Source organism: Crocuta crocuta, unplaced genomic scaffold (genome assembly GCF_008692635.1).
Source record: "Crocuta crocuta isolate KB4526 unplaced genomic scaffold, BGI_CrCroc_1.0 scaffold352, whole genome shotgun sequence".
In the NCBI taxonomy this organism is placed as follows: Eukaryota; Metazoa; Chordata; class Mammalia; order Carnivora; family Hyaenidae; genus Crocuta; species Crocuta crocuta.
The window spans coordinates 3,912,700-3,923,515 of record NW_027532169.1 but is presented as its reverse complement, the minus strand read 5'-3'; positions in this window follow the sequence as shown (position 1 = coordinate 3,923,515).

The window sequence follows — 10,816 nt, the reverse complement described above, 5'->3', positions numbered from 1 at the left end:
AGGAGCTCTCGCGGACGCCTAATTACCGAGAGCACATCTGGAGCAGCTGTGCCCTAGCCGGCCTCGGGCACATTATTCTGCTCCAAACCCTATTTTCATTCCCGAGCTGAATCATAAAAGACTCTAGAGGCAGGGTAAATTCGGGTCTGTGTGTGTCAGCATTCTTATACGTGCGCGCGCGCGTCTGTGTGTGTGCGCGCGGCCGTGTGTATGTGCGCGCGCGCGCCTGTGAGCGTCCGGGAGGCGTCTGTGCGTCTCGCTGTGATTGCCCAATCGATTCGCAAAAGTTAGGGGGAGAAATGGAGCAACATCAGGCGAATTCAACTGCGAACATACTGCCGGCCTCATTATCCGCCCATTTCCAGGGAAAGCATTTGGGGCTGGGAATTAGCCAGTTAATTGCATCAATTCTTTTGTTCACTTTAGGGCTGGAGAAACTATCTGCTTTCTGTTAAAACATTGCATATTTCAAAAACTTTAAGATCTTCTCATTGTCAATTTTCTTTATTTCCATCCCCGTTACAGCACTTGAACATTCAGATCTGCCAGTATCACATCAACATTATTACACGCGCGCGCGCGCACACACACACACACACACACACACACACAGGCTTTATGCTGGGAAGAGTCACCCAGTTTCTGCATCTGCAAAATCTGGATGTCTTAACTCTTAAGGCTGTTGTAAGGATTAATTAATGTACAATGTGCCTAGCAGTTAGGACGATGCCTGGTGAACAGGGAGTATTTAGTAAAGAATGACTATTAATAACAAGGAAGAGGAGGAGGGAAAGTGGGGGAGGAGGAGGAGGGAAGGGAGGGGGGAGGAGGAAGCCTGCTTTGTTCTCAGAGAACCAGTCTAGCTTGGAGGGTATGTCCTCAGCCTGTATATGTATAATGTATTCTTTTGACTTAGAGCAATGTCCATAAAGGCGAGGCCCCTTGAACCCCTTGGCCTGTAACTACCTCTTCAATAAGGAACACAGAATTGCGGCAATTATCTGGCTCATTTCAGGTTCAAACTCCCTTTCGCCTGAAGTATCTGGATCTGGTGGGGGAAAGGTCTGGGGAGTGGTGGCATATTCTCATTCAGCTTCTCAATAAGCTTTTTCCCTTTGCTGCAGTAAACAGGATCCTGCCTCAGAGAATGGGTAGAAAAGAAATAGGGGTTCTTCAGAAACAAAAAAACAAAAAACAAAACAGGGCTTGTTTATTTCCTGGGCATCAGGAAGCCTGCACCAGCCTCAGAGATTCCCCAAACAAATCACAGATCTTTGCCTGGTGGAAACCTTCATTTCACATTCCACAGACATCTTCTGAGTGCCTACTGTGTGCCCAGCACCAGGCTAAGCTCTGGGGCTCCAGCGGGAGCTGCACTCTACCAGTCAGCAGTGCTGACTTGCAGCTGGTGAGAGGTCTCTGCTCCCAGAAACTAGTCCAGGGATCCAGTAAGGGTCAGACCCTGCTGGGCGAGAACTTCTGGCCAATGACTGCATTGCCTTTCCAGGACCAAAGTTCTGGTGCAGGGGCGGAGCCAGAGGGTCTGAGGGCAACCCTTCCCCTCATTGTCTGTCAGAAAGAGGCCAACTCCACAGTGGGGATGGCCTTGTGGGGGAGGGGTGGGGCACAGGGAATTGAGAAGGGGCGAAGAGATGGCTCGAGGCTCCTGACCCCCAGTCGGAAGTTCCCAAGAACACCAATTAGCTTTTTTTTAATTACTAAAGTAGGAAACAAAATGGGCATATATTTCTTCTGCTCTGATTAAAAGCATTTAGGTCAGGTGTTCCCGGCCTGAATTATTCAGTTTAAGTTGTCCCAAGCAGAAAATTGTTTATTTTTTCTTTCTTTTTCTTTTCAGCCAGGGGTCTGAATACTATTAGCCAGCCATTGGCTTCTGTGTGACAGCCCAGAACGGTCGGTGGGGGCTGCTAGTTGATGGTTGTGTCGGCCCAGAGAGAGGCAACTGGCAATGGGCTGAGGTCTTTCCTTCCTCAAGTCACATTAACTTGACATGTGTAGGCAATTGAGGACCAGCCAGGAGGGTCGGGTAGTGTGTGAGTGTGTGTAAGGTGCAATAAACCTGGATCATTTCCTGTTCCCTGAAGGTGTCTGAACACAGTCCTGAAAGAAGGAAGTTTGTTCACCTCTCAGACCCCAATGAGACCTGACTTTTCAGGGAGATCAGTTCACAAGAGTGGGGAGAAAGCCAAGAAGCTTTGACTGGGCTGTGGATGAAGAGTCTAAAGAAGCCGAAACACACAGGCTGGGTGAAACTAGGGGGTCCCCCCTATGTGTGGCTCCTCCCAATAAGATAACAAAAATGTTTTCACCCAGAGTTCAGTATCTCTGGCCTCTAACCTTGGCTAAGCCCTCAGCCCCATGGAGAGCTGGGGTCCTCAAAGAAACTGAATAAGTAGATCAATGGGGGACACAAAAGAACATTCCACTGCATGATCCCCATTCACTTGGCTCACAGACAGTATTATCTAGAGGGTTGTTGCCAGACAGCCTTCCCTTTCCAGGAGTTTCAGTACCTTTTAAATTCCCTGATATGTTTTTTTTATTCCTCATGTCCCACTTCCCTCTGGCAGCTAGTCCCACCCTGGGCCAGCCCAAGATCAGCTTCTCCCAGCAAACCTCTTCCCATTTTCCTGAGCCCCCCTGGTCTGGGAAAGAGAGAAAGACTACCTCCCACTGGGAACCCAGCCCCTATGGTAGTGGTGGGGAGAGGGACATTGCCAGATGGGTGTTTTTAAAGAGAAAGGTCAGGGGCGCCTGGGTGGCTTAATCGGTTAAGCATCCGACTTTCGCTTGGGTCATGATCTCGTGGTTCGTGGGTTCGAGCCCCGCGTCGGGCTCTGTGCTGACAGCCCGCTCAGAGCCTGGAGCCTGTTTCGGAGTCTGTGTCTCCCTTTCTCTCTGACCCTCCCCTGCTCACGCTGTCTCTCTCTCTCTCTCTCTCTCTCCTAGAAATTAAAAAAAAAAAAAACTTAAAAAAAAAATAAAGAGAAAGGTTGACCTGGCAAACACCCACGGTATCAGCTACAGGAATAAAAGTGAATACTTATATTAACTGACCATATTTGGTCTCAGCAGTTTCTTTGATCAGTCCAAATAGGAGTTCCTAACCTGGGGCCCCAGGGGTTTGAAATCCTCTGAAATGGTGGGATTTGGTGAGTATTACATAAGTACTTTCCCCCCCACCCCAGGGAGGAGGGAATCAAAAGCTTTCATCAGATTTTAAAGTATCAATGAGTGAACCCAAAAATGTTAAGAATCTTTCATCCACCATTCACATACAAATACCTCAAATGTATGCAGAGGGAGGCGGTGAAATAGATTTGGGTACCTGACATGATAAAGTAAAAGAGAGGATGAACAATTGTGTCACAAGCTCGGGTGGATACTGTCATCTGGCCTTCCCCAGAAGCCTGGGCACCTGCTCACAGGTTCCAGGGACTCCGGGACCAAGACAGGTGGCCCACACACCCATTCTGACCTCTCTGCACACTTGCCCAGGCAGAGAAGGGCTGTGCAGGGTCGCTGTGTCTCTAATCAAAATGATATGGAGCCTTTCTCCCCTGGGGCCTGGGTCTTCTCCAGCCTTTTGTCACCTTGTCCTGAGTTGGTCCATACGGAAACAGAACTGAAAGTTTCTGAGGCCTGAGGTGCCTTGTCCGAGACCGCAAACCTAGACCGCTGGCCAGGCCGCTCGCCATGACCTTAAAATTCTCTTGATCTCAGGTAGGGCGCGGAAAGGGGAGCGGGAGACAGCTGAACAGGCAGACAGACAGAAGCAGACACCACAAAAGGGGCCCTTGAAGGCAGCCAGAGAGAATGACAAAGAGCGAAGGGAAACAGCCAGACGGAGCTGAGAGCCAGAGCGCAGGGGCGGGTGGAGCCGGCAAAACCCGTGTGCTGAGAAGGGCCCACGGGGGCGGCGGAGGCAGCCAGGCGCGTCTCCTTTACCCATCTTTACCGGGAGGTTAATGACTTTGTGAGCGCCCCCTCGTTCCAAACTGCCTATTTACAACTCCTCGATCTCCTTAAGGCTCCCTGATTAATTAGCAGGTTCACGGAGGTGGACCAGGCTGGGTCCGTTGGTTAATTGCGGGGAGGGGAAACCCAGGGCCGGGAAAAGAGGGCAAGAGGGGCTGGCGCCCGCAACCGGAGGGAGCAAATGAACTGTTGGTGCGCTGGGTAGCGGAGCCTAGGACCCACTCGCCCCCCACCCCCGCCCCGGAGCAGAACAACGGGAAGATGCTTCTTTGGCAAAGGCGGCCTGTGCCAGCCTCTGCCGGGCCCCGCGCGCCCAGATCCCGCTTGGGGAGAGGCGCTGGGTCAGCGTTGACAGCCGCTCCCTGCGCCGCCGGTGGCTGGACAGAGCCCCCCACCCCGCCTCATCTCTTCCATCAGAGAGCCGAGGCTGTGTGTCTACAGGCCCTTGGCGTTGCGCCGTCCGAGGGGGCACCTGTGTAATTGCGACCTCCCTTCGCCCCTTTATTGCCTTTTCCAGCCGCCTCGGCAGATTTGAAGGCCTCTCTTTCTAATCCCCCTGTCAGGTTCCCGCCTCAGGAGGGCCGGGGCTCAGAGCTAGGCCCTCCCAGGCTTCCAGATTCACCCCTGCGGCGCCAACCTGCGGCTGGGCTGGCGGCGGCTGAGGCTGGAGGCGGGCAGAGTGGCGGCGGCTAGGCTCCGCCGCCCCCCTGCCCGGCGACCCGACCCCCCGCCCTCCTGCCCACAGCGGGGAGGCAGTAGCAGAGCTGGCCAGCGGCTGGCACCGAGACCTTCGCTCCGCGCCCGGCCAGGAGGCGAAGGTGATCCCCAACGGAGCCCCGCGCAGTGCGCGCGGCTGGGGACGGCTGGGCCGGTCCAGCGCAAGGGAACCCTGCACAGATCTTGGGTACGTTCCGCGGAGCGCCAAGCATGTCTGGAGCTGGGGGATCGAGGGGCGCAGCGGTCTCGAACCCCTCGCACGGAGGGGCGGCCATCTCAGGAGACCTGGTTCCACAGCGGTGGGCAGTGACGCGGTCTCTCCCAGGAGCCTGCACGAGTCGCAAGGCAGGTTCACCGCAGACCGCAGGAGGAGCTGCGGAGGGAAAAGATTGCTGCGAGGAGCCTCCTCCCCTCCCTCCTCTTCACCCCCGAGCCCGGGAAGTCCCCCGGCCAAGGAGCCACCGACTGAGTAAGAGGTAAGAGGCTTAAGGAGTAGAAATTTGGCTCCCTCTTTTTTTTTTTTATTTTTTTTTTTATTTTAAAGGATGAGGTCTCTGGGTATTGACTTCTCTCGCCATAAAAGAGTTTCGGGCAATTTGACTTGCCCTGGCGAGTTCTGGGCTGAAACGTGGGCCCTGGTTCATAGTTTAAGAAAAAAAAATTGTTGGCTGGTAGAGGGTTAGGAGTTTGTGGTTATTTTTCTCGTTATTATTTGTTAATATCCAGGTTATTTTGGACTAAGTCCCCACTTCCGCTCCAGCCGAGATTCAGCCTTGATCAGCTGCAGGGGGGTGAGAAGGGGGCAACTCAGAGCCGCTCAAGATGGGCAATGGGAGGGGGATGGGAGCGCTTTGGCCTTAATCATCCTTGCAAGTAAAGGCTGTTATTCCTATAACTGGGGCGGAGGTGCGCAGGTAGGGTGGGTGGAGTATGGATGGAAAGTGGGCTGAGGATGGCCCTTCCGGCACCTTCCTGAGGAAGAAGGAGTTGAGATTGGAGCTCCTTCTAGTCCCTAGCGGCTTTCGCCCTTTGCTTTCCAGACAGTGGTGGGGAGAAGAGGGCCGCTTGGGTGCTTTTGCAGGTGAAGGTCAACCTGGGAAGCACCGAGGTACCAGCTCAAGGGGGAAAAAAGTAAACACCTACATTAATGACCATATTTGGTCTCCACCTTTTCCAGACACAAATTCCTCTGATGGTCCAAACAGGAATTCTTAACCCGACATCCATAGAGTCTGAAATCCTCTGAAATTGTGGGATTTCGTGGCTCGGCAAGAAAGCCGTAGCCATCTTCGGAGGAGGGGAAATAAGCAAGAGGAACGTGGGGACAGGAGGGGAGAGGCCACGAGCCCTGCAGTCTAGCTCTTTAGTCACTGAGCTCTGAAATCCCAAATCTGAAGCTTCTAGCTGATCTCATGTACACATTGCCAGATTGAAGAGTGGAAAGTTGCAAGATGACCAAAGAGAAAAATTTTCTCCACTGTGTTCAGGATGGGTCTGGGGGCCTAAGTAGATTACAAATCGGGGTGTTTTCAGGGATTTTTTTCCCCTTTCCAACTATTCCTGATTTAAAAAATTTTTGTTTAATGTTTGATTTATTTCTGAGACAGATAGAGACAACGTGAGCAGGGGAGGGTCAGAGAGAGAGGGAGGTACAGAATCTGAAACAGACTCCATGCTCTGAGCTAACTGTCAGCACAGAGCCCGATGCGGGGCTTGAACCCATGAACTGTGAGATCATGACCTGAGCCGAAGTCGGACACTCAACCGACTGAGCCACCCAGGCGCCCCTATTCCTGATTTTTGAGAGGGCTCAAGGGCCTATGGGGTAGCCAGGCAGGAGGGAGATCTGGACCTCCAGTCCCCTGATCTCACCTCCACCTTATGAACAGCCCCAGGTCCCCTGCTGGCTGGGTCAGGGCCAAGCCTGCCCTTGCCAAGCCAAGGCTCTGTTGGTGGTAGGCCTTGCCCCAACCCCCCTTGGCCCTGAGGACTCATTTCTCTCTGAGCCCATACCTGCTACCCAAACTGCACATCCAGCCACCCAAATAATGCCAGTATTTTTTCTCCTTCCTGTCTTTGAAAACTGCAGAGGTCCCCAATCCTTAGTTCCTCTTAAGGAAGTTGGTGCTGCCCGCCGTTGGATCTTGGGGTGCAGAGGGGAGCTGTGGAATCAGTCTCTAAGCATTGGCGAGCAGGGTCTATTCTGATCACTTGGACCCTCCAATCACAGTGCTGCCCCGGTGGGCCACACATTTCCTCTTCTCTCTCCTCCCTTCCCTCCAAGCCCAGAACAACAACAACAACAAAAAGTTATGGATTTTCTGTCTCTCTGGGTTGGAGGTGGGGAAAGAGAAGACAAAACCCAAGAGTCCGAGAGCAAGCAATGAGCAAGGAGAAAAATGAGGGGGATAATCCCAGTAGATTAAAATAAGCTACCTCTCTTTCTAAACCAACGGCATCTGAATCCAGGCCAGGAAGAGAAGTTGGAGGCAGGGTGGGTGGGAGACTTAGTTCCCAGCCTAACAGATGCTCCAGTCATGGGGTCAGTGGCTTCCGAGGCAGTGACAAGGCCGAACTGCCAACCAAGCTGCTTGGGCTGAGCTGGGTCTCCCAGGTTGCAGTGTGGGAGAGTGAAGAGCTCTTCTTAAGGGCCTCTGAGGTCTCCTACAGTGCCTTATCCGGGGTCAGTAAAGCGTTCCCTTGCGTTTCTTTTGAGGCAGTGTGCAAATGTAGGTGTGTGTTGGGTGTGCGTGTGTGGTGGTTCCACACCATGGCAGAATGAGGGGCTACTCACCTCCTGGGGAGTCTATGTGATATGGTTAGGAGTGGAAGGAGGTTTCATCCCTTCTGGGCTGGGGGAGTGAGGAGGCCTCTCTGGACTTGAAGCCAAGTGCTCCAGACTCCAGGGAAAGGGAGGAGCTGCAGCTCCAAAGAGAGATTTGCAGGGAAGATCAGATCAGGAAGAGCCCCAGACTCTCTTCCTCCAGGGATCGGGGAAATACACTGATAAATGTTCACTCAGAGTACACCTCCTTTCCATTATGGGTCATTGTGCTTCTACTAATACTGCAAAGTCCAGTTCGGTGCTGTATGTTTCCACATTCAGCAAGTGTGGAATATGTGAAATATACCATTCACTGATCTGATGTGGAAGGGGGGGTATACAGGTGAAAACGTGATTTTCCGTCGGCTACCTTTATTATTGAGCACAACTGGGGACACCTAATTTTCCATCTCTTTTCCATGTTTTCACCAATCCTCAGTCTCTACACAGTGCTTCAATACTGGGAAAGGCAGGCTGCCTTGATACGGGATTCCCCACTGATTACTGAGGGTTACGAATTCCCAAGATACCCCATAATGCTGCATACCCCTTTCTGCCTACTACTCTCTACCTGCCTTTTCAAAAGCCAATATTGACCCCTGAATCGGTCCAAATAGATTGTGAAATATCCTTTCCCCGCCTTGTGCCCCTTACCATAAACAACAGGCCCCTCTACAAACATGCACGCGCATCATTTTTGTGAGTGTGAGTTTCAAGTAAGATGGCGGCGCCAGGCAGCCCTCCAGATTCGGATACAGTCTTTCCCAGGGCAGATCACCCTAGTCACAGTATAATCCAGAGGGGAAAGGAAACCTGGGTCTCCTTGCAGCGGTGGAAAGTGGTTAGAAGCAAGAGACTCCCCCAAACATTCTCTCTCCATCCCTTCTAGGGGAACTTCTAGAGAGCTGATTCTGCACCTTGGGGGCCTGGTGCTCCCGTATGGCCTCAGAGTTCCAGGCCAATTTCTAATTTCCACGGAGAAAGAATAACCTTTGTCCCTTTCCAAGCCACCCCCACCCACGAGGCTGTTCAGGCCAGCCAGCCCCCAGTCTCTCTGGCTGCCTCCGCTAGGAATCCGGGGTTGCAAGCGGGTAGACCTGGTGGAGAGGGTCTGAGGCTGCGCGGGCGCTCAGCACCCGGCTCTGGGGAACCGGGGCTGCGGGCAAAGGATGGGGAGGGGGTGACCCTCTGCTCCCTTACACACCTTCGCTTGGAGAGTGAGAGTCCAGTGGGAGCGGGACGGGGAGGTCAAGGCGTTGCGGGGGGCGGGGGGCCCTGAGGCCCTGCTGGGGAGGCTGGATCCTTCCGTGGCTCAAGGTTAACTGGCGGCCCGGGTAGCCCACGCCCGCCACGCCGATAAGTCCTCAAAGCGCGGCCGAGGGACTGCGCGGCCCCAGAGGGGTCTTTCCCGCCTCCGCTGTGATCTGCGTGGTCGCGGGCCCCAGCGGCGAGAGGCAGGGCTGGGGGGGTCTCACCTACCTCTCCGAACCGCGCCGTCCTCCGCGCGTCTTCAGAGGCTGCAGGGACCCGGGGCTCCGGGCGCTCCAGAGCCTAGGGACGCTGGTGATGACGCCGGGGCCAAGGGCTCATCGGCTGTGGGTCGCCGCCCCCCGCCCCCGTGAGGCCTCTGGCCGCAGTGTCTAGGTCTGGGGCGGCGGCGCCGACGGCGCTGGAGGCGCGAAGGGACTGGCGCGTCCTCTGACCCCCTGGCGCCCACGAGGAGGTGAGAGGGGCGAGGACGGGACCCGGGCGGCGGATTGGCGCGGGCGCCACCTTCCCCCGCGTCCGCCCGGGCGGGGCTCTCGCCAGCCTCACCTGCCCCCTTGCTGGGGCGCCGTCGGATCACCGCGCGGCGGTTCCAGGAGTGGGCCTTGCGCCCTCTGAACGGCCAGAGGCGCGGAGGAAAGGCGCCGAGATGGCCGGCAGAGGAGAGACTCGTGTGTGTGTGTGTGTGTGTGTGTGTGTGTCTGTGTGTGTGTGTCTGTGTGTGTGTGAGAGAGAGAGCGAGAGAGAGAGCGAGAGAGAGCGAGTGAGAGCGAGAGAGAGCGAGAACGGACAAGAGAAAAGGAGATACAAAGAACGCTTCCCAGAGAAGCCGTCAGATGCAGAAATAGACAAAAGAAGTAGGGGAGAAGGAGTCTGGGGGTCAGAAAGAAGCCCCCGGGCTTCTGAAGCGAGCGACAAGTTGTCCTTGGGAGTTGGGAATGTGAGGGGGAGGGGCGAGGCCCGAGGAGCCTGAGAAGAGGAGGGGGCGTGCAGACCCTTGGCTGGNACCCCCAGCCCCTCACCCCCTTGCAGCTGCTCTCTGGCTGGAGGAAGCAACCCGGGGACTTTCCTCGCTCCCCTCCCGCTGCTCGGCCGGTCCCGGCTCCGTCCTGCCTGGGGGGACAGCACCAGCCTGAGGGCTGCCCTACTCCCTCTTCCTTTCTTCTGTTCGCTGGGCCTTAAATGGGATTCTCCCCTCATTAAATGATAAGGACACTCGAGTCCAAAAGGAACGACCTTGGCCAAGGTCAAAGGAAGAACTTGGAAGTTTTACTTTCCATCCCAGCCCTTAGGATCCCTTTGCGTTTTGGCCCTTCTGGTTACTGGAGTGGTGTCCTGAAACCGCAGGCTTTTCTCTTCACTTCTCTCTAGGGCCCAGATAGAGATCCCAGCTTACCTACCGTCAGTGAATGGGCCACAGATGACCCAGTGGGCGCGTCTCCAGAAGTTATCCGGCCTCAGACCTGAGACCTCTCTCCTCAGCCAGCATGAGGCTGGGGGACCCACTCATAATCCAGCCCCTTCCTGCAAATGGTATCCAGGGTGGGGGTGGGATGTGTCTGAGATCTGAGTTTTAGTCCTGGCTCTGCAGATCTAACTGTGGAACGTCAGCCCCACCCCCTCTCTGGGTTTCAGTCTATTTCCTCTGTATATGGGGTAGCAGGCTGGATTTCTGTTTTGCTTCCATACCCTCCTCTGGCATGGACCTTCTGGTGAACTTGCACTGCTCCATCCAAGTGGTGACAATTTCATTCTATAGCCACTTAAATATGAGTACAGAAATAAGGATACAATTAAATTTTGTATCCATGACTCCATTTTTCTATTTTCCTTTCCTGTACTTTTTAGTGATGATAGTGTATGGCTCAAAGTATTTTGCGTGTGTACACATGTGTATAATGTCCACTTGGATCAGGAGATTTCCAGCCTACCAGAAGGCTCCCTTATAGCCTTTTAGTCAAAACTCCCCCAGAAGTAAGCATAACTCTGTCTTCCATCACCAGAGATTAC